The sequence below is a fragment of the Cotesia glomerata genome, linkage group LG7 (assembly GCF_020080835.1).
Source record: "Cotesia glomerata isolate CgM1 linkage group LG7, MPM_Cglom_v2.3, whole genome shotgun sequence".
NCBI lineage: Eukaryota > Metazoa > Arthropoda > Insecta > Hymenoptera > Braconidae > Cotesia > Cotesia glomerata.
The window spans coordinates 6,712,702-6,737,598 of record NC_058164.1 but is presented as its reverse complement, the minus strand read 5'-3'; the positions used below and the strand labels follow the sequence as shown (position 1 = coordinate 6,737,598).

Genomic DNA, 24,897 nt, shown 5'->3' with positions numbered 1-24,897 from the left:
TTAAGATAGATATTTTATATATATTTTTTATATATTTTTAATATATTTGATGAGTAAAATTGGCTTACATATCGTGGCAGACATTCGCGAATTATAACACAGAATAAAACGTAAATACCCAAATATAATATCGCGCCTAGTCGACTCGGTTCTCAAAGCATTTGGGGTAAATACTAATGAGAATAAGAACAGGCGTGTAATAATTTAAATCCAACTGTTTATGTCGGTTTTCTGAAAAGGAGACGTCGTATAAAGGAAATAGCACGGCTCGTTTGAATATTTCACCACAAAGAAAAGAAAGTTTATGGTGTTTTTCTTGCGAAATTACGGGATAGACTGGTATCGTGTGTGTAATGTGTAGTATGGGATCCCGCGTTGTGTCGAGGACAAAAGACCGAGCATTGTTTATCGCGACGAAGGCACCGGTTTATATGAGGAACGAGGAACGAGGAGCTTGTGCCATTTTGTGGGCCATTTTTCAAACTCACAGGAGCGTAGTGGCTTGTCATAAAGTCACAAGAGTTTTCTCGGTTGCTTATGCGCTGAGCAAATAGCATACGCGACAGGGATATTTTATACGGATCGTTGCTTGGATTCTTTCGATAAACTAAACCTCTTTTGTACTTGGCACTGTTCTGGGAACAAATGGATCTAGAAATAAATGTAACCAAAAAATTACTATTCCGCACTGTTCTCTTCCCTTTTTCTTCTCAATTATTCATTTTCATTTTCATTTTAATTCTTGAGCATGACGGATACACTTAGGCATCCGTCAAAAAGATAAAGTTGGACGAGGAATGTCGAGCGATCACACAACATCTGTTTTCTCTGATCATCATAAAATCCCGGATTTCAACGAAAAAATTTTTATAGTGATATTTTATCTTGTAAAATTTTTAATAAAAATTTTTGTGAAATTTTAACTCATTAAAATTTTAATTTTTCATAAAATTAACATTAAAAATTTTTTTATAATTTTATAGCAATAATATTATTAAGAAAAAAATTAAATAAAAAAATTCCACATGTCAAAAAATTTAATGTCATTTTTTTCTAAAAATATATAAAATTCAATAAAATTCTAAATATTTAATTTAATAAATGCACGTTTATTACATCGACCCAATAAACTTTGCACTATAAATAATCATTAGAACCATCTCACTTATAACTTAAAACCAATAATCAATAACAATTAAATAATTGACGCCTTAAGATTACCAAAAAGTGGAATGTCTCGTAGCTTGTCCATTCTCTAGATCCAAAAGTTTTGAGGATAAATTAAAAAATCAATTAAGAGAATTAAATTTGCTCCAGGAAATAATTTTAGATTATTATTTAACGACTTTAATAACCTGATTGTAACAGTTCTAGTTTTAGAATCATCAATGTCAATAACTCGGGAAACAATTCAGAGCTTTGATGAATAAATAACAATTATAAACTCGATATATTATTATTCCGGTGGAATAATACTTGTGAATAATCCTCCTTGACGAGCAATTATCGTCGAAATTAGTAAGCGCTCATGAAAGTGCCTTTAATCTATTACATTAAATGATAATGACTTGTAACACTCGCGAATGTACAACGAGCACTGCAATTTAACGCGGTAACAAATTCTGGAGTAATTACTCGTCTAATGTAATGTAAGTTAGTAGCGGTTTAATAGATTGTAATTTATGGTTATAAATAATAACATGAGATTATGGAAATAATCGTTTGTTTTTCTCTTGTTGCAGAATATTAATTAATAATGATGATGGTGATGATGATGATGATGATAATCATGACAAAAAGAAGTGTGACAGCCATCGGAAAGATATCGTCGCTACTGGATCGACCCGAAGCTATTCTGCTGAGATTAGAGAAGTTGGCAAGCTTGGAGCTCAACTAGAGATCGGAAATGTGCCGGGGTCGTTTCCGTGCCGAGATATCGTGAGGAGCTCAGCGGGAAGCCCGGCCTGACCACCACACTGGATGTAAGTACGTTTTATATTACTTGGAAAAGAATATTATTAGCGATTAGATTGCAGTAAGCTTCGATATTTAAAATTTAACTTTTCAGAGTCTTGATCTGAGTTTTTTTAATTTTAATTAAAAATTTTACTATAAATAAAAATAGATAAATATCAATGAGCTTATATATTTGAATATCATCGAAACGTATTATTTGAAAAACATGTTTTTCATTCGTGACATAACGATGCAATACTATACCGACTGCGGATATTAAATGGATTACAATTTTATACGTGAGTGTCATACAATATTTTCTCGATATTTGTATTTCTGTTTTTTTTTTTTATTTCCTCTGTTATCTATAGAGTATTGTATAAAGGTTGTTTTATTGACGCCAATGGACAGTGGAAAATTTTTATTAATTAAAAACCGTCTGATCAATGAATAATTGTTGGTACTAATCAATTAGTCGGGTTGAAAATATTTTTATTTTCAGTGAGTTGGACAATTTTTAAGTAGTAATTTTAACTCTAAGGAGCTTTAGAATTAATGGAGAAATACCGAGTGACCTAAAGAAGTATTAGAACATAAATTAGTATATCGATTTATTGGAAAGGACTAAAAACTATCAAAAGTATTGAATTATTCATTGGTACTTTAAAAATATTGGAAACTTTATAAAGGCTTTAAATTTCTTTAAAAGCGCACTTTAAATCTTGAAAATTTTTTATAAATAATAATTTAAATAATTTATTATTATTTAAAACAAAAATTATTAATTTATCTAATTAATTAAAATTTTTTTATCTATCAAACAATATTAATTAAATCATTTTTTAATAATTAAAAATTTTTATAAAATATTACTAAAATTTTTTATCAGTGCATAAAAAAAACCTTATAAAAATAAATGATTAATAGATACAGAACAAAACATTAAGATTTAATGACCCAGTACAATAACACTTAAACAGTCTCCGGAGTATTAGGTCAGAATATCCCTAAATATATTCATCCAATTGCGTCTAGTAATAATAATTACAATAACACTACCTAGCCGTGGAAGTTAAGTGTAGCGTTGTAATCCGTTTAGCATTTCCTGCAAATTCAGACGATAGGGCACTTCTCTTCATTTTCTGCGGTAAGCATTGCCACACCAGGTTGCTACTTCCCTGCTGGAAGAAGCCCAAGCTGTAGAGAATTTCTGGCGTCTATCGCTGACCCTTTGTTATGTATTTATGTGCATATTCTCCTATTTGTCGAGAAATTCCAGAGCCGTGTCGGAGCCCGGGCACTCACGACTGCGACTGGAGGACTACAGGACGCCTCGAATCTATGCTATGTGCTTCATATAAAAGATATGTACCTACATACAACATTATATCTACCCAATGGGAAGAGTAAGAGTTCGTGCATGAGTATCGACCTTTAGCTCGGATCGGCAAGAGGAGCCGAACCGAAGAACGAGGAACCAGCTCCTATAAAGTCTACAACATCGAATCGACTATACCGCACCCTCACGTGACTCTCGCCGCTCGGACATGCCCAATCATTTTTAATATAATCATAATCAGCTATAAATTGTACCCGATCCGGAAAATTCCTCCGCTACTTAGCTTGCTTCAAGTTAAATCTTTGATCGATCTGCAAGAAGTTGAACCAGAAATCCGGTTAAGAAATCCCTTCATCCTTTCTCGCTCTTTTCTTTTTCTCGTCAATCAGGAAGTTTAAAAATATAATAACCGGTAACGTGACTGGAAATTTGAGCAATGTCGTTACTCATGTACATCAGCTACTTCTTGCTATATATATTGTACATAATATATATGTATACATTATGTAATTTAACTTTAGTATGACAGAGTCGATGTGAATCGACTTTCTTATACTTTTAGATCAATTTCCTGTCGGAAGACCTCCGCAGATTTATTGATTACAAATTACACAGCAATCAGTGCGCTAATAGTACGCAAGTCCATCTCTCAGCTGTGGAATAGCTTATTTATGATTGTGCAAAGTATAGGCTTATTAAATATTAACAGTTAGTATGTATTCACTCGGCTCGAGGATATTAGCAGGGGTATTATCTCAGTGTAGAGATGTAAAGTATGAATTTTTATTGTCTTCCAGAGATATTTTCAATCGGTTTACCTGCCTTTTTATTTTATTTTTATTTTTTCGCCTCCATCTTTTGCTGGGAAACGATTCGCAGCACTTTGCACTGTATATTAGGTTGTACGACGTGACTGCACGCTCCTTGGCTCCTAGCTTGGATAAACTTAGCAACGTGAGTGGAAGGATCTATTGAAATTGCTTGGAACAAAGCGGAAAAATTTTATTGCGAGTGAAAAAATTATAAGCTTGACAGTATAGAATTTTTACGTATTTTTTTATGTTGTCGATTTTTTTATACGATAGAAGATTAATTAAAATATTTATCAATATTTAATAAAATTTATAAAATAAAAAATGTTTTTATTATTAAAAAAAAAAGAAATTATTTTTAAGAAAAAATTGACAGTGCATTGAAGAAAATGAATTTAAAAGATTGAAATAAATACACCGACAAATCAGTTTTTAAAAATGTTAACCAAAAAAAAAGAAAAGAAGAAAGCTAGATATGGAGAGCATAAAAAGTAAATGACAATAAAAGTGTAAAAAAAACTAAAAGCTGTTACAGGCACGATATTTTAACCGAAACTACAAGTTAGTAAGGAATGGCAAACGGCCAATTGGCCAGAATTGGTGGCACCTGGGTCACATGAATTCTGGGGAAATCACGATTGCCATCATAGGAAGAAATAAAGCTGCAATATAATAAAACAAGCTAAATAAAATAACAATCGACAAATCAACCAATATAAATAAACCAGCTACCTATTATATTATAAGGTTCAGCAAAACAGAAGTAGAAGAAGAAGAAGAAGAAGAAGAAGAAGAAATGGATGCAAAACAAAGCTAAACTGTCTCGAGGGAGTGAAATGGAGAATTAATGATGATCACACGTAAATTGTTAGCCTCACACTTGGATGTGTGCTCGTGAATAAGTAAAAACGGAGTAAATTATCGGGTAAATAGTTTTGTTAGGTTAAATTAAATAGAAATTAGCGGGTTACCCGAACTAAGTTTATGTATTGATGAGAATTTTGTAGAGTTGCCGCTTTAGGCAAACGAGCCGAGTGCCGGGGAGCACGAGCAAAAGAGGTGGTAAGTGGGCGGCTTAACCTGCCGGCAATGTGAGTATATAGTACCCGAGTTAACGAGTATGCAACAAAGAGTGAGCGAGAGGGAAATACAAACGGGATGTACGCGCAGTATGTAGTCGAACGAACCTGGCAAAGCCTGTCATTCTGTTTACGGTTTCCACGCACTAACTAAAGCGGAAGCCGGGTGGCCGGTCTCTCGGCATTGTGTGGTCGAGCACACACTGGCTTACCCCATTGCACAGCCTTCGGATTAAGTCACCACGAGCGTGGATACGTTAATACGTGAGCAGTATGTGTGCTTGCTACCGATGGACGCTATTTTACCAGTTACTGCTAACAGTAACTTCTCTTCTTACCTTTTTGATCATTACTATTGCATTGAGCGCGAAAACACGGCTCCAATGGCTCAATGGAGCCAGTCACAGTGCCGGAGTTAATTAGCCGACGCTACCGCTGGCGCGCCACCGTCGTCCGCTCCACTTTGAAGATTTGCCACTTCTTTGAACCACTTCCATTTGGCGTCAGAAGCCCTTTACTTTACATTGTCGGCTTTCGTGTTCTTAAAAGGTAACAGGTGCTGGATATTCTGGAGAAATGCGTCGAAGAGGGGGAATAAATGCTTGCATGCATTTTGCAACCAGTGAAGTGGATGGAACAAAGACAATGTTCCTGATTTATAGACCACGCGTGTACCAATGAGTGAAGCAACGCCTATGCTAGCAGTAGGTATCGATAGGTACCTACGTGGATTAACAATACCCAGATACTTTATTTAGTGTGTTGCTTTGTTTGTTCGATGTTTAAACTCCCATTTAAATGGATGGTTGATATGTATGTCAACGACTTTGTTTAATTTTTTCCAACATATGTTAGCGCTTTTTTCCACGGAGGAATATTGACGATCGTGACAATGAGAGTGGCTCCTTTGAGATTCGAATAAAGCTTGCTGATGGATTAACATTCTTTTTTTACTACCAGCAAGTAAAGAATGTGTTGCTTTTTATTATCACGGTGGATTTTCATGCGTGTTTTAATAATGGGTTGTTGAATTATTTCTCGTATAACATAACATAATAAAAAGGCTGGTGGATTGGATGCATTGTAAATAGATTTTTATATTAAACTTTTACGGAAAAACGAAAAAAATAAAATAAAAAACACAACAATCCGTAAAAAGGTATTTTGACGTGAATGTTTTTAACAATAAATTGCAGACGCGAGTGCCTGAATAAATAAGCTACTAGATAAACGTAAAAAAGTGATATATTTGAAATTTAAATAACGAAATTAATCAACGAAATTGCACGTCTCTTGACATTTCTTTATGTGTATATATACATATATATTAATGTAAATGTAAATATAAATATAAATATTGCTTGAAGGTTTTTGTTGCAAGCGTGTCTCTGATTCTGCATAACAATTCGGAAAAGATCTCATAGGTCACGCACATAATATGCCAGTTGTACCCGAGAAATGAAGAACGTGCTTGAGACGCGAATGACCATCATATATGTATGTGTACAACAATAGCAATGATGTTTCACAAAAAAATGAAGAAAAGTCTCAAAAAGTGTGAGCTCTGGGATAAGACGTCAGTCCGATTGGAAAAAAATGAAAAGAGCTGCAAAGGAAAGATAGGGAAAGTCTGAATCAAATGCAATAAAAGAAAAATTGAATCCATCATTGTGAGATGTGAAAAGAGGAGATAAAAAATAGAAATGAGAAAAGTTAACAAGTTAATGCTGGGTCAGAGAAGAAGTTGTCGATCTGCTTTCAGGATTGGTGATCCATTAATGAATTTGTTTAATCACCTCTCCAATTTAAACCTCGAGAAGTTGAAAGCTCTCGTTGGTGATTAAAAACTATTTCCCTCGGGGGCTGGTTGACCTCGAGTACTTGCGGAATTTCCTTGACAGCTCGTCAGATGTTTCGAGCACTTTAGCTCAGACTCGAGTCCTCGAGTGGAGAATTTCTCGCCAAATGGAAAAGGTCTTCTCTTATACATACGTGTATAATCGTATCGCTGTAGGATCTCGTCTACATCAAACTTTGCATTGTCCTCAGCTGGCCGTGTTCTCCGTGCTCGTTATCAACCTGGACAGCATAAACTGGAATGGAATAAAAGGAACAATCAACACAAGGATGGTTGTTTCTGATGACATTGGCGAACAGGTGCAGGAGCGTGTCGGTTGACAAGCAACAGTCCAGCAGTACTAGTCGGAAGATCACCACGCCGAATAATCTCCATGATATATATGTTCAAATTCAAGGTACACGGAATCCAGAATCCAGCTCCCAAGAAAACGATGAGCGGAATAAATAAATAAAGAGAGAGATTGGATAAGAGTTGCAAGCAGCAATATTGGGCAGGATCCAGGGGGGGAAGTGGAGTACAGGAGGGCGTCTTTAAAAGAGTAAGATCGTGGTGAGCTTGGTCTCTTTGGTCGGCCATTCCTTGAGACAAGTAAGAACAGGCCGGTGGCATCTTGCCTCATGGAATTCCTCTGGTGGATTCCCGTCGAGCAATTTGCCAGTTGCATTCGAATTTCGTGAATTCCTAGCCCTTGTATCGGTGGCTGATGTCAACCGCTCTTCTCCCAGTAACCAGCCAGATGAAGGTGGACGACACCTGCAAAAACCGTAAAATACACTGGCGAGCTCTAAGGATCCCCTGGACCACCCCACGTGTTTCGATTCCCGTGTGTAAAAATGATCCTCGACATCTTACTGCTGCCGGGCCCATCACATACATCCGATTCAGAAAGACGGTGTATATCTATATCTATATACCTCAACAACAAGTTAAATAGTTTGTGTCGTTGCTTACAATCACTCGGGGAAAAAACAAAACCGACATCCATCATCAAAACTTTGGGTATTAACAAAATAATAAATGAGGTGTTGACTCGGACATGATGTAGTTGATTTAACGAATGGCCAACACAGTTGTATCATCAACGGACCCTAATACCTTCACGCTTAATATTTCTAACAATTGAATTTAAAGAGAATTCCCCGTGTGGAGAACAAGAACCAAGACACACATGATGCTTAATAACCTTTTAAGTCACCGATGGGATTAATGTTGCCGAATTCGTCCAAGTCGGAAGGGTCGTGATACGCATGTCAAATCCAGACTTGGTTCGGTTTTCGACCGCCCACTACGGCCCAGAATTTTGCAAAGCGAGGGCGTATCACCGGGCCCCGGGTGTCAGAGCGAGAGGAAAATAATCAGAATAACCAACTCAGAACTGGCCTTAGGAGCAAACAAGAAACCTATGGTGAATATCCAGCTCTCGACTCGCTTAATTACCGTACCTATACGGCACGTTCGTGCGCGTAAATCACTCCACGATACCGGGCTCCCCAATCCCCGGGTTCCTTTTTTCTTTGTTGGCTTCCATTCTGGCGATCCAGCCTGGGATTTTCGTTCGCGCCCAACATCCCAAGCCAATTCGGAGGTTAAATTATAAAATATAAATTTGTACACGTATATATATATATATATATATATATATATATATATATATATATATATATATATATATATATATATATATATATACACGTGACAGTGAAAAAGTGGATGCAAGTATAGAAAAATATTTGCCATCCACCGTCTAGAGTTATAATGCGATATTTAATCGCGAGTGTATGGACAACTCGGAGCAAATAATGGTGATAGGCCGGTACCGTAACGCAACGGGCTGTACTCGAGGCTAATTATAAAATATCACCGAGGCATATGTCAAGCATATAACAGCTAAGAGCTGGAGCTCGAGTCCAGCCACGCTCGACACTGACTCTTAAACTCTTGTAAGGTTTTGTGGTGCATTAGCCGTCGGTTTATAGTCACTCGACTTGGTGACCTCTATCCTGGGCTCGAACTAGCCGTTCTCCAGCACATAATGCACATCCACGTCCTTTTACCGAGAATTAATCCACACATAAATATGTAACGCACAATATACGTATAATATAATGCAATTCCTGCGGTGAAGAAAGGATGACCGCAGTTGGCATTCTCACATTTGTATATTTATATATGTGTACCTGTGAATGGTGACAAGTTAAATTCGTGGAATGAATTCGATCCACAGTTATTTTCCCACTTGCAATGCAACAACATTGAATTGTAATGTTTGCACTTTAACATTCTGGATTTAATATTACCAATACCGATTCGAGTTTTGTCGGCCATTATGTGTGTGGATTTGTGTGATGTGCTCACTTGCTGAAGCATTTTAACTAAAACGCACAGCAACCTGGCTCTACTCTACTCTGCTCTGCTGAAAGTGTTTGTAGATGCACTATGTGTAGTATATGTGTGTATGTTTGTGTGCAGCGGTATGTTTGAAGATGGCTGGCAAGCTTTTTCAATGCGGTCTCTCCTTTCATGCTATATTTACGTGAATATCCACGTAAATACCGTCGCAGATACTACCGCGACAGTTATTACAGCTCTTCGATCATATCAGAGGAATTTAACGCACACAGATGGAACTCGGGAAGGATGCGATCCTCGATATACAATATATATTCATGTCTATTTACAAATGTTGTATATTGAAATAAAATAAATATATAAAAGCTAACCGTGGGAACTTGTCACCAGAAAATCAATAGGAACATTTTTCCCTTTAGCTTTGGCTTTGGCTTTTCCGTTTTTATTTTATTTTTATTTTCATCTGGAATAAAGTTGATGAATTTTTATAATGTTTGCTCGGTAAATATAAAATGGTGAATAAAAAGTAAGAATAAACAATTGTTCAGTTGAATGGAAAATAATTGCGGTTGCAACATCAATTACTGAAATGTTAAACTGATGAATCATTAAACGCCGGATAAACGAACTGCATATTTGAGAGTTGGGAGTAATGAATACACGTAAAATCCATTAAGAAAAGTCAAACTGAGCAATTACATAATTCAGTAACTTTCCGATCAATAAATAAGTATTGGGAAACGTTGACTGCAGCTATAAGGGGCATTTATTTCTGGGTCAACGTCGCTGGAGTTCGATTGCATTGATTCCACCGACCAGGTCTATAGATTATTCACCATCCTTGTAGGGGAGAGTTGTCGGGGCGTTGTTATAATCACTCTTTCTCAGATACAGCCACTGAAAATGTCACCAATTCAAAGGCTTCAGTTTCTAAATCAATTGCTCCCATGGAATAATTTATACCTATATTAACAAAAAAATTTTATCTACTTTATTTATACTTTTTTCAAAATTTTATTTATTTCCACAAATTTTTTAATCAAAAACTGGCAAATTAATATCTTTAATTTACACTTTAATTATTTTTGGAAAAATTTCCAAAATTCTTAAATTAAAAAATTTTTTTGTAGTCACTTAATTTAAAAATTTTAGAGCTCAGATTAAATTGTAAAAATTCTTGAAAAAAATTTTTTTTAATAAATTAATTTTTCTATAAGTGCAGATTTTTATCTAAAAAAATTCGAATCTTTTTTGTATTATTTGTAAATAGTTCGGATAAAAGATGAAATCGAATGGAAGCAAGGATCCGCAATAAAAGTATCAAGTATAAGTAGGAAGAGAGCCAGGAAATAAGGATTTGATTATTCGAAAAAGGAATACGAGAGTGAAATAAGTGAGCATTGAAGTCCATTGGTTCTTGACCGTTGGTTCGTTCGTTCTCCGTTCGGTTGTTCTCCGCAGAAGACTAAACGATGTGTGTGGTCCGTCGTGGCAGCCAGCAGGGCCGACTCTCGCTAATAACACTCCCCCCTACGCCGACGGGCGAGCTAACGAAAAGGGCAAAAAGGTCCCAAAGATTCAGAGGGCCTCAGTAGAGCCCGTACCCATCCGCGAAGGCAAAACCCAGCAAATCGTCTTCTATGAATAAGTCTCGTCCTTATTCTTGCTCTTCATTCCTCAGTTCATCTTTCTCTCGCTTTTTTATCCTCCCGCTGGTTTAAGCTCTTCCTCAAACTCTTGCTCTTATTTTCTCCTCCTCTTATCACTATTGTTATTATTATCATTATTATTGATGTTATGCCTCTCTCCGGTCGTATGTGAACAGCACTCACTCGATGGCTCTTTTTCTTTGTCATTGCATCTTCGCGTATTCTTTAATATTCTTTTTCTTCTTGTCTTTCGTCATCTCTTACTCTTATTCCTTTGCCGCAACTTTTTATTTTCCCCTCCGCGATGTGTTTCTATATAAATGTATATCTATATACTCGAGCCTTTTACCTTAATCCTTTTTCGTATCTCGCCCTGTTTTTACGATTTCATCGAAAATACGAGGACATCAAGTTGTCGTGACAACAAATTTTTCGCATTCTATCACTTCATTACAGAAGCTTGATTATGTTAAGCGTTTGTTCATTTAAAATACAACATTCAGATATTTTGTTTCCTTTTTTACACCTTTGTAAAATTTTTCGTTCATTTTATATTACATGTTACCAACGCTTTACTTGAATTTTTGAATTAATTTTACACGCACTAAATAAAATGAATAAATTCATTTATTGAGGAGAAAATATTTATCAATCGATATTGATGAAAAAATTTTTAATTAAAGAATTTTTTACTTAATTAAAAATAATAAAAATTCTTCAAAATATTTTTTTTTCAATCAAAATTTTTTTTTCTTAATCAAGTTATTTTTTTATGAAAAAATGAAAATATTTCTACATTATATTTTATTATTTAAATGTCTGACAAAAATCGATTAAATTTAAATTAAAAACATCGCTGAAATAAAAATGTGTTATTAATTTTTAAAATAATCCAGTCTACATTCCTGAAAAATTAACTGATATGTTAATTAAAAAAATGAATTTTTAAAACAGAATGTGAGTAAAGTAATTTTATTGGAGATCAATAAAGTATAATTAATTAATCGAAATTTTTAATTTTGCTCTCCAATTGAAAATTTATTTTCAATTTTCTTAATATGTCTGCATAAAAAAATTTAATCATGTGACTCACTATTTTTTCTCTCTCCTCCCCAATATTGCAATAAAATAAATATATTTCTTCGGGAAGAATAAAATGGCTGTTAGCCTCCGGTTTATTTCCCAGTACTAGATTTTTCGGTAAATCTATATCCCTCTAAAAGTTCTTACCGTACAGATATCAGAATACCTTACTCTGCGAAACAGGAGGACCGAAAAATTTGCACCGCAATTTACGAGACGCTTCTCGCAACAAATATCCACGTTAATGCTTGCGGTTTACGGGGAACTAAAAATAAAAAAGACACTGAGAAATAGATAAAACACATAGAAAAGGAAGCCTCTCTTTTGGATTCCATAGTGCTCTTATGGTGCTGCCCATTTACTACATATGTATAAATAATAATAATGATATACATGTATGATGCATAATGTATACAAAAGAAGCTGCAGAGGCCCAACAACCCGACATTTAGTGCCGAAATATATAATTCACCGGCTTGACGCGGATTTTCTTTTATTACTAATAAAATATCCCACTCACTCACCTTCTCCTCGGCAGTAAGATTTGTAAGAGCATTAAAGCTTTATACAATAATAATAATAATTATTATTATAATAACAAGCATTAATAAATCCAGATATTCTCGAAAATTTAAAACCTTATCGCTTACTTCTAGCATGTCATAATAATTGTAATAAAAAAACAATAAGAATTTCTTTGAAGCAATTTTTATTTATTAAAACAATTATTCAAAATTATTTTTACTTGTCACTGTTTTGAAATCGAGAGTAAATATTTTACGAAATAAATTTGTCGAATAATTCCATGTCATCTTGATGATCTGCGAGCTGTGAGCGGCAAAATGGCTTTTTGATCGAAAAGTCAGTGTAATAATAAATTTTAACTTTTAAAATCCCCGGTTTTATCTTTGACAAAAGATTTCTCCACACATTTGGATGCATGTGTGCATGTTTGCACTCTTCTCTACTCGAGGAGAGACCAAATGCCGATACAGGATCGTTCAATGAGTTTACGTGAGCAACTTGGGCGGGACTTTAAGATTCACGTATGTAAAGACTTACATACACATATTCGATATTACCAAGTTACTTTTAACGATCAATAAGGATTACTTTGACGATCGTATTCTTAAGTTTATCTGTGTTCATAAATATGGAAACTCTGTAGTTTACCGATCAATTGCCTCTGACAAATTATTCATAATCATATATATTAACTCGATATTAATAGCTCAATAAATGTTCTTTTACCTAAAAGTTATATTCTTTTATAGCCTCTGTTGGTAATTGCCAAAAATTACGCCTTACGCCCTCTTGCACTTTTTAAACAATCATGTATCTTATCCTATAATGATACCAGCGAAGGTAGAACAAGGTCACTCACCGCTAAGACCCTCGTAAATTTATTATATTATCCGGCCTTTAAATCGTAAATATACAAATATTAAATAAATACATTGGAGAAGAAAACCGCACGAAAAAAATTTTTTAAAAGATTTAATACTAATATTTAGTTTGAACGTAACAAAAATTCTTGAAACAATTGTTAGTTTATAATAAATTTAATATGAAAAAATTTTTTTTAAATTGCTCCTTTTTTTATGTACTTTCCAAAAAATACATAAAAAAAAAAGATAAAATAGAAATCTTATTCAAAATTATGAGCCAAAATTTTTTCCAACTTTTGAAGGCAAAAAAGTTATCGAAATCTTTATATTTTTTCTTTCTCGACTTTCTTTATCATTAATGTGCCGTAAAAACAATCAGAATTAAAAAATGTTAATTTTTCACCTAGATATGGCTAAAAATAGAGTGGACCCCACTTGTAAATAATTACCAAAAATTTTATTTAAATAGCAATTTTTTAAAAGCTCATTTTAAATTATTAATAAAATAAATTTCTAATTAAAGAATTTTTTGAATTCAATATAAAGCGATATTGATTTCAAAATATAACTTAGAAAAATAAAATTCATACACTGAAAAAAAAATTAACTTGATTCAAGAGAAAAATTCTTGAACCAAGAATATAATTTTGAAGAGGGTAATTGTCTTGAATCAAGACGAAAAATTCTTGAATCAAATAAAATTTCCTTGAATCAAGAATTTTTCTACTCAAATCAAGAACATTTTTTTTTCTGTATAACAAGACTTATTAAAATACGAGAATAAACTAAAATTTTCTGTAAATTTCTCTGTAGTAAAATAAATAAAATTTTTGTACCCCGTGTCGAGTTATTGAGAAAAATATCCGCGTTGAAAGCATCGTGATATGATATCAGAAATCACCTTTAAATTGGCAGTAGCGCAGATGGCACAGTAGTCCTAACGCGGCATAACGATATCCTGTTTCCTGGATCCCGTTCGGTTTTCGGGGGCGTTTATCGCCGGGAGCTTTCACTTGTCACACTTTGTCACGGGTTTTGAGTGGTAGCAGCCCCATCGGCAGGAATTTCCTCGCTCGACAATGTAAAGGGCCTTCCGGCGGGATCTACAACCCTGGAACGATCAGGATCACCGATCACCGAACAGCGATCTCTAACAACGGATCACTCGGGGCTTCTATTCGTTATCGAAATGTTACGGTTGTGGCGTCGTTACAACACCAAGTACAATGACCATGTACAATGTACAATGACGCGATATCGTTATTGGCGCGAATGAAAATAGAAAGCTTCCACGTAAACGTACCATTTTTTGCTCCTTCATTTTTATTTTATTTTTTTGTTGCACTGCTCCAGCAGTGATACACCAATTCCTCTCGTTTATTCCTCTTTCATAACGGCGCCGTACATTTGTACTGCGATGTGTTTTTTGTTTGTTTCAGTTATTTTTCATTTGCCGCTTTTGTTTATATTTTTTACTGTTGCGCTGGTGTGTGCTCAAGTTGTGTTATGTGCAGAGCCGTTGATGGACGCACGCACCCAAAGCGGATTAGTTTCACCAATAGTTTTTTCTCGCTACACACCCATCCAGCAAAGAGAGAATAGCGAGAAGGTGGAGGAGGATAACAGGATAGGAGGGAGCGCGACGAGGTGAGGCGTTGCACTGATTTACGTGCCGACCGAGCCAACTCGAAAGGTATAACTCGTTGCGCTCCAGCTCGAGATTCCCTGTTCCCTATTCCGCATCCCCTTTGTAAACTCACTAAAAATTATATGATTTACTGAAATCTCTCAGCTTGTTGTACATTTATGTTAAATAATCTATCACTATTTTTTTAACAGTAATCCAAAAAAACTCCCTTGTAAAATTTAATCCGGGATATTTTTTATTTTTATTAAGTCGTCAGAGTCATTAGCGAAATTTTAAGCTTTTAAGTCTGAGTACTGAAAAATCGACTCTTAAATATTTTATGTGAGAAAAAAAATAAAAAAAAATAATAATTTGCAAACTTGCAGTCACTATATGACTGCCGTGACTTTTGAATTATAAACAAATAAAATTTTGCTGTACTTTCTTAAATATTGACGTTTTTAAAGATATAAGCTCATCCCGATATTACACTCATCAAGAGCTTTCATTTAAGTACCCACATGCATTTTTGATATATTTTTCATATATACATATATATAATATACATAAATATATGAAAAATTGATGTGGGTACTCAAATGAAAGGTCTTGATGAATGTAACATCGGGATGAGCTTATATTTTTAAAAATGTCAATATTTCACAAGATAAAAGGTCATTTCTTAATTATTTATCTAGAGATAAAGTATTTTCGAATGCAGCCTAAATATTTATCATAATAAATTGACTATCGGTGAGAATGATATGAAAAGGCACAAATTCAAATCAAGATCTTTACAATGATACTAAATTTCACTAAAAAAAAACCGATTTTATTATATGACTATCCTGGAAACAAAATTTTTATTTTTCTCTTGATAACATAGATTGTTTGTTTGGAAAAATTTTAATTAAATTTTAAAAAGTACTTTTAATTAATTCAGAGGATTTTTGTTTAATAATTATTATTAAATTTGAAACAGAGTTTTATACCTCGAAAATATTTTTAATAAACTGCAGCGGTTCATTATTAATACACGATGTTGATTACCAACTTTTGATAACAATTAAAAAATTTAATATCGGCATTTCATTATTCATATTAAATTCATAAAAGTTGAAGCTTTGTCTTTAATAAGTAGCCCGCAGGCATCAAATAAATTGTCGAGTAATTTTCAGTTATTAAATTTCTGGTTTTCCATTTTAAAAACTACGACAATTGACGTTTGACGTTGAATTTTTGAACTGATAAAAAAAGTGGGTATATATTTGCCTGTTGGCACAATATCGATTGCGTACTGAAAAATGTTGTACATTTTCAATCCCCCTGGGGAATGTACGTACATATAGAGCTATACAGATATATAAATACATAAGTATATATATAGAATGGATTTTCTCCCTCTGAATTTGGTATCGTGCGAAAAAAGCAGTTTTTGTATGTCTCATTTGCCGTATGAGAATAGGGAAGAAAAATAGTAGTGCTCCCCCACGAGAATGCGGTGGTAGGTTTCACAAATTTCCCGTATAGTTTAGCCGGGGATTGTTGTATAGATATATTCATCCCCGATGGTATTTTACGAACAAAGTTAAATCGATTCCGATACTCAAATACACTTTATATTGTGTACACTATTTTTATATAAATTTATTTCTTTATACACCAATACCGAACAGCAAAGAAAGATAAATACATACATTAAATTTTTTGGTTTACTCTTCAAATTTACTTTGAATTAAAAGGCTCTCCATTTTTATTTGGAATAATAAAATTGAAAATTCGTTAATTAAAAATCCGAATAGGCCCCATTTTTTTTTTTTTATTTTTTTTTTAATTAAAAAGTTATACGGATATTTTAAAATAGAAATCAACGTTCAAGAGCCAGGAAATGATTGAAAAAAAATTTTTTTTCTATCGAAAAATATAATGAGTCTTTTTTTTATCGATTAAAATGCGAAAATATTGAAAAAATTTTCATTTTCAAGCTTTTGGTATTTTAATTAAAAGTTTCGTTCATAAACAATACGAGTTCGCTGTGTCGCTTTTAAATAAGCATTCAAATTATAAGCAATTAAAACTTTTGGGGCTTTAATCATTCAATTTATTTAGAGAAAAAAAAAATAATAATTTAATAAAATAATCTTACCATTAATTATGCAGTTAATTACTGGCTGAGATTAAAAGTGATAAGTCAAGTTATAGAAGTTTGTCTAGAAAAATAAATAAATACTAGCAACCTTGCAGTCACTATGTGACTGCCGTGACTCGTGAACTACAAAAATTAAAATTTTACTTTATTAAATAATGAATTTTGTTAACTTGCACTATACTTTCTTAACTATTGATGTTTTTAAAGAAATGAACTCATCCTAGTGTTACACTCATCAAGAGCTTTCACTTGAGTACCCACATGCATTTTCATATATTTTTCGTATATACATATATATAAATATATAAAATATATGAAAAACTGATGTGGGTACTCAAATGAAAGGTCTCAATGAATGTAAAATCGGGATGAGCTTATATCTTTAAAATTCTCATTAGTTGACAAGATAGCAATCTCAGTTCTTAATTATTGACATTTTTAAAGATATAAGCTCATTCCGATATTATACTCATCAAGACCTTTCATTTGAGTACCCACATGCATTTTGATATATTTTTCATATATTCATATATATAAATATATAAACTATATGAAAAATTGATGTGGATACTCAAATGAAAGGTCTCGATGAGTGTAATGTCAGGGTGAGCTTATATCTTTAAAAATGTCAATATTTCACAAGATAAAAGGTCATTTCTTAATTGAGTCATTTCATAATTCTAAATACTCATCATCATAAATTGACTTTGCAATGACACAAAATTTCACTAAAAAAATCGATTTTATCATATCACTATCCTGAAAACAAAATTTTTCTTATTTTTTTAATAATATAGATTTAAAAAAAATGCTGCATTAGATAATTGAATTTTTTATTGGAAGTATTGCTTGAGTGCATTAAAAAAGTGAGACATCAGAAGACAAAGTGAGTGTCTATTCTCTTATAAGAGAATGGAAGGGTGATTCGAATAGAATAGGATATAACAATATTAAAGATCCAAGTTTTGGTGGCATGGACGCAGGAGTCACCGAGCTCGTTGTTATTCAGACTGCATAGTTTATTAGGAGCAAGGGCGGGAATGGAACACCCGGAGATCAGTAAAAAGAGAGACCCGGAGGAGAAGCGAGAGAACGGAAGATTATATGGGATCGAGTGGAAAGCACGCATCTCCACAATATATATATATATATATAAAGTCAAGAATAGTGATCTATACGGGAACGGAACCGGGGGTGTTACGAATAGAAATAGAAGAGCTAGAACTAGCAGACGAGGCAAGATGATGATTACACGGAATCCACCCACACATCCTTGGCCAGGACGTGTATGTGCGAGTCTCAGTCCACTCCATAAGTGGTTGGAGAAGGAGAGGGCAATATAATACAATAGATACGATGAGAATACGAGCAAAAGCGTACAAGATAGCCAAGGGTAACTTGCGATACTTCATGCAGATTTACAACGTTTAACTTGTAATTGAATCGCTGATTCCAATAATGCTTAGCGGTAGATAGTGCCAAAAGAACCGATGCTAAATCACCTGTGAAAGAATCCAATGCATTATCAATTCTTCCCTTTTATATTTATCTAATTTACATTGTTTAAATATATTTAATTACTTATCTTAATTACCATCGTTTTACAAATATGTTTTTAGTTGAGCTCCGATTTGGTAGCCTAAAAAAAAATGTTAAGTAAAAATAACAAAACTAGGCCCTGAAAGCCCCAGAAGACCTAGACCAAATCTCGTTTGTATGTTAGATAGCAAGATAGCAGCACGCAAGTTCGCTAATGGTCTCGAGCAAATTAATGGGAGCGGTGCTTTCGCAACGGAGGCACCCAAGTGACGACGTGTCACAGCAGCACTGGGAAATACCACTAAATCAAAGGCCCCCGACAACGCAACGACTACGGCTGATCATTATTGGGTTATCAAACATGGAACGCACTGAACCTCGAGCTGCAGAATGCGGCCCTTTTCGCTCTTTGCTCCCGTCTAGACTCAGTTCTACAACCACTCCCTTCTTACACAAACACACACACACATACATATATATATATAATATACACGTAGACCTTTTACCTCCTACATTGCTCTGAAACGAAGCTTCTACTGTAATTTCCGCAGCAAGTACCATTCTCAAATGAAGTTTTAATCGGATTTTCCCGGCACTCTCCTCGCGAACAATATCACCGACATAGACAACAAGTATTATGCTTTATATTTATACTGTAAAAATGTACACGGAAAAAAGTAAACTGTAATAAATAACAGTTGATTTATAATAAGTAATGATCAACTGCTAAAAATTACCATTTCAAACAGTAAAATCGTGATTTTACTATTCACTTTATGGATATTTACCATTTAAACGTTACAATTTACTCTTTACATGGAAGAAAATACTATTTCAACCAGTAATATTCGCTATGTGAATGTCTAAAATGTTTAAGTATAATAATTAAGAATTCAGACTTTGATATTTATCATTTCGCACCTAAAAAATGATCTTATGATATGTAAAAAGTATAAAATAACGTTAGTGAATTTCTAATACAAGCAACAACGTCAATATTTACAAAGTAAAATGGTAAATTTTAAACGCAACGCTAAAAATCAAACTGTAATAATTGACTTGCTTGGACTAGTAAAATGTATATTTTAAAAATATAATTTTTACTGTTTCAAATGTTAAATTCTCCCATGGAGTGAGACCCCCTTCTCTTTCATCTGAGTTCCCCTTCTCCTTATAATATGGACTATATATTGAAATGGCAATTTTCACTGGTTGAAACTGTAATTTTTTAAGATGAAAAAATCGTTATTTACTATAGTGACAGCTACTAATCACTTATTTTGGATATTAAATTATAAATTGTGTATTTATACTTTCTACATTAAGTTCTGTAATATTTATATTTTTGTCACCCCGATGTCCGCTTTACTGTTTGAAACTATAAAAATTAACCGGAATCCGAGTGAATAATAGAGTTTACTTTTTTCCGTGTAAATATAAGGGTGAGAATTAAGGAGGCGTTGTTATTTCTCATATAAAATATTACACCACGGCAGTCAATCTTGGGGTGATGTCATGTGATGACTGATCGATTCAATCCGGCACGTTTTGAATCCATCCAACTTATTCTATATGTATAAATATATGTGGTGGAGGAAATTCGGCTTTATGTATTAGTACCATTTCCTCTTTTTCGATTTTTCCTTTGGCCCCTATTTACTCGTCGTGATTTTCCAAAGGATTGGTAGCTTTACTATATACTATAAAGCTGGAGGGAATGGAAGACGATGATTTAAAATGGGAAATTCTCGACATTTCGACCTCGATGCCAGCCGAAGCACACTAGAACCCCGGACCAGAACCAGAAGGGTGCAATCTTGTTGTAGGTGGCCCGCGAAATAAATGCACACGTCTTTGAATTTTTCGAGCACGCGAATAGGGTCCCATTGTCGGGCGGGTCACGTACTACCAAGCGACACCCGGCATATGAACTATTGGTCGACATCATCATTTCTCTCTCTTTGCACTACACATTTGAGTCCAAAGCGCACACACAAACACACAGAGCAGGTACGCTTCATCTCGATCTCGACCCTTTGGAGCCTTCAGACATGTCGCTTCACTTCACTACAGCCATTCTTTGGCGAATTCTTGATAAAGGAAATGGAAGTTGAGGAAGGAGAAAAATAAAATAAACCACTACGTCTCTAGGGATTTCCATGGCTCAGCACCTTCTAAGAATATACTCATTCGTCGATTCGTAGTCCCGTGAGACTATTGTCGTACGCCGTTTGATTTCTTCTTTTATTTCTCTTTCTGATTGCCTGTACCCTGCAGTGCCTCCACTTGAAACTATTTCAAAGCAAATATCGCTCGAGGTAAAGTTTACACGGAAAAGTAACTCGAGAATTTAGAAACGCTACGACGGAATTTTACTTGGCAAATCGGGAATAAAGTAAGAAAAATTTTGGTCCACTTTTGGTTTCTATTTTCTGTGAAAAGAACAAAATTGTTGTCTTTTCAATTGAGAGTCTTTTCAAATGCTCTATCTCTAGATACATAATTAACAAATGACCTTGTATCTTGTGAACTATTGACATTTTTAAAGATATAAGCTCATCCTGATGTTAAATTCATCAAGACCTTTTATTTGAGTACCCACATCAATTTTTCATATATTTATATATATGAATATATGAAAAATATATGAAAATGCATGTTGGTACTCAAATGAAAGCTCTTGATGAGTGTAACATCGGGATGAGCTTATATCTTTAAAAATGTCAATAATTAAGAGCTGACATTGCTATCTTGTCAACTAATGACATTTTTAAAGATATAAGCTCATCCTGATGTTACACTCGTCAAGACCTTTCATTTAAGTACCCACATGAATTTTTCATATATTTATATATGAAAAATATATGAAAATGCATGTGAGTACTCAAATGAAAGCTCTTGATGAATGTAACATCAGGATCAGCTTATATCTTCAAAATGTCAATAATTAAGAGCTGACATTGCTATCTTGTCAACTAATGACATTTTTAAAGACATAAGCTCATCCGGATGTTAAATTCATCAAGACCTTTCATTTGAGTACCCACATCAATTTTTCATATATTTATATATATTATATATATGTATATATGAAAAATATATCAAAAATGGATGTGGGTACTCAAATGAAAGCTCTTGATGAGTGTAATATCGAGATGAGCTTATATCTTTAAAAACATCAATAGTTAAAAAAGTACAGTGCAATTTAACAAAAGTCATTATTTAATAAAGCAAAACTTTATTTATTTGTATTTTACAAATCACGGAAGTTATATAATGACTGTAAGGTTGCTCGCCTTGATTATAATATCTAAATAAAATAAATTAAGTAAAATATTTTTTTTTTATTTCAATTTTAAAAAATATAATTCAAGTACTGTAACTGAAAACTAGTGATTTAAATAGAGTTTTCCAAGTTTAAAAACTAAAACCTTCTTGTGATTGATTTTCAATTGAATGCATTTCTTTTCGATTACTCCTAGTCGTATTGGAGTGTCGCAAAAAAAAAAAGGTGATAAGTAAAAATAACAACAATGATAATGACCGGGAAGAAAACTGAGAAAAGTCGACTTGTTAAAAACATTGCCGACTTGATAAAAAAAGTTTTTTAATATAATCTAGTCGACAATCAGACACTTGGTAACTAGAGAACGCAAGCAAAACTAAAATAAGTGAACATTGAGTGGAGAGGCATCGGGCTCGTGCAGATATATTATACATAGGAAGTAAGTAAAGTGGAAAAGACAAAGTAGAATCTGAGCGAGCAGCGAGCAGCGACCTGATACGAGCACAAGAGTTAAGAGTAGTGAGTGCAAGTATGAGTATCGAGGAAGGACCTGAAGAATGAGGAGCAAGAGAATGAAAAGGCTCGACTTGAAAAGCTCGGATCGGTCCAGCTTGCTGGTAGCTGGGAGCGAATCTCCTCTCTCTTTTAATCTCTCTCTTGTTCTCTGTTGGGTTTCTGTTATCGAGTAGTAGGCCGCTCGTTCACTTTGTTTGACGGAAGCCGATGCATTCCGCGAGACATCACGACTGTCTCACCGATCTCCCGGTCACCCTTATTTATTACCGCGCGAATCGAATACGAAGACGAAGACGAGCAGCGAACCGACGGACGATCCAACGACTCTGCCTATCCGCTAACAGCACGGCCACATGAGAGATTGACTGTGCATATACGCTGGAAAGGGCTCTGGAGGACGGAATCAGAGAAAAGGAGAAAATAAGAGAAGAGCTCTGAGCAACTATACCCAAGACCAAATAAAAGGATCAACCGGATCGATGAGCGTGTTTACTCAACGACGGCCCGCGCCAACATTTGGCATCTGTACAGTATTCAAATTCGTCTCCGTCTTGCTTTGTCCTCATCCTCGATCAGGCTCTCGTCTACTTATATTCTTATTTATTTATTCTCGTTGTACAGCGGTGCTCGATATTACTTGGGCTTGCTACCAGGAAATACCTCCAGATCTATCTATCTATCTAGAGGAGAGCGAAAAGTCCATCTGAAGGTTGGTAAATATTTACTTATCAGGTTGTTAAATATTGTTATTTACTATGAGCTATAATAATTAAAAATATCAGACAATAATAAGTGGAAGTTTTTAAAAATTAATTATTTTAGATGTTAATTTTCTAATTTTAATCTCTTTTACATAAAAAAAAATTACTTGAATCAAGTAAATAATTTTGTAAAAAATTTTTCTTACTTTAAATAAACTTTCTTTGATTCAAGTTACCTAGCAACAGTGACTATATGACTGCCGGGATTTGTGAACTGTAAATAAATAAAATTTTGCTTTATTAAATAATTAGTTTTGTTAAATTGCTATGTATTTTCTTAAATATTGACGTTTTTAAAGATATAAACTCATCCCGATGTTACACCCATCAAAAGCTTTCATTTGAGTACCCACATGCATTTTTGATATATTTTTCATATATACATATATATAATATATATTTTAAAGATATAAGCTCATTCCGATGTTACACTGATCAAGAGCTTTCATTTGAGTACCCACATGCATTTTCATATATTTTTCATATATACATACATATAATATATATAAATATATGAAATATTGATGTGGGTATTCAAATGAAAGGTCTTGATGAGTGTAACATCGGAATGAGCTTATATCTGTAAAAATGTTAATATTTTACAAGATAAAAGGCCATTTCTTAATTATATGTCTAGAGATAGAGCATTTTCGAATGCAACCTAAATACTTATCTTCATAAATTAACTATTGATGAGAATGATATGAAACCATGAAAAAGCACCACTCCAGGTCAAGACATTTCTAATGATACCAAATTTAAACATAAAAACCCATTTTATCATATAAATACACTGGCCACAAAATTTTACTTATTCTGTTAATAATATTGATTAATTTTTCAGTGTAAATTTTAATATTCTACAAATAAAAAAAAATATTTAAATTTTAAAAAGTAGCTCTGTGACCAAAATACTGCTCGAAAAACAAAATTGAATAATTTAAATAAAGCCAAGAGAATATTTTAAAAATAAAATATTGAATAAATTTTATACATAGCTAAATGACAAATGAATCTCATGTGAGATAAATTTTTAAATAGAACCATTACAAATTAAATTATTCTATTCAAATATTATATTTATAAATATAAAAACTCAGTCTCTCATTTTTTGATAATTTTGTCACCAAAGTAAAAAATTAACAACTCAATATTTTTATAACGACGTAAAATCTGGAGTCTGCTAAAAAGCTGGCAATAGCTAGAGAGGAATAAAAATGTTCGAGGGAGTTATTAACAAAATATGTAATGTAATATTCTATTCGATTGGTTGAATAAATAAATTTGCTCGATGATTTGGTCTTGGATAGATAGTAGATAGGAAAGGTTATTTTCCAGGTTGATATCAGAGTAGCAATCCCAACGGAATATTCCAGGCGCATGATTGTCGCAGACCGAATAATAAACGAACCGCGAAAATATATTTAAGTCCCGTAGCAGCAGTTCCCTCAACTCTGCATCTAAACTTTATTTCTCTTTCTATTTTTCTTTTTATTTTCTTTC

General features: G+C 33.6%; 1 protein-coding gene across 1 annotated transcript in view; it reads left to right on the top strand.

The window, feature by feature from the left end:
• Positions 1-1,803: 1,803 nt before the first annotated feature.
• LOC123269369 (mitochondrial import inner membrane translocase subunit TIM50-C-like) overlaps positions 1,804-24,897 on the top strand; it is a 54,902-nt gene continuing 31,808 nt past the window's right edge. Inside the window, exon 1 of the mRNA XM_044735003.1 lies at positions 1,804-1,982. The gene's annotated coding sequence lies outside the window, so the exon portion shown is untranslated. The remainder of the gene's footprint in view (positions 1,983-24,897) is intronic.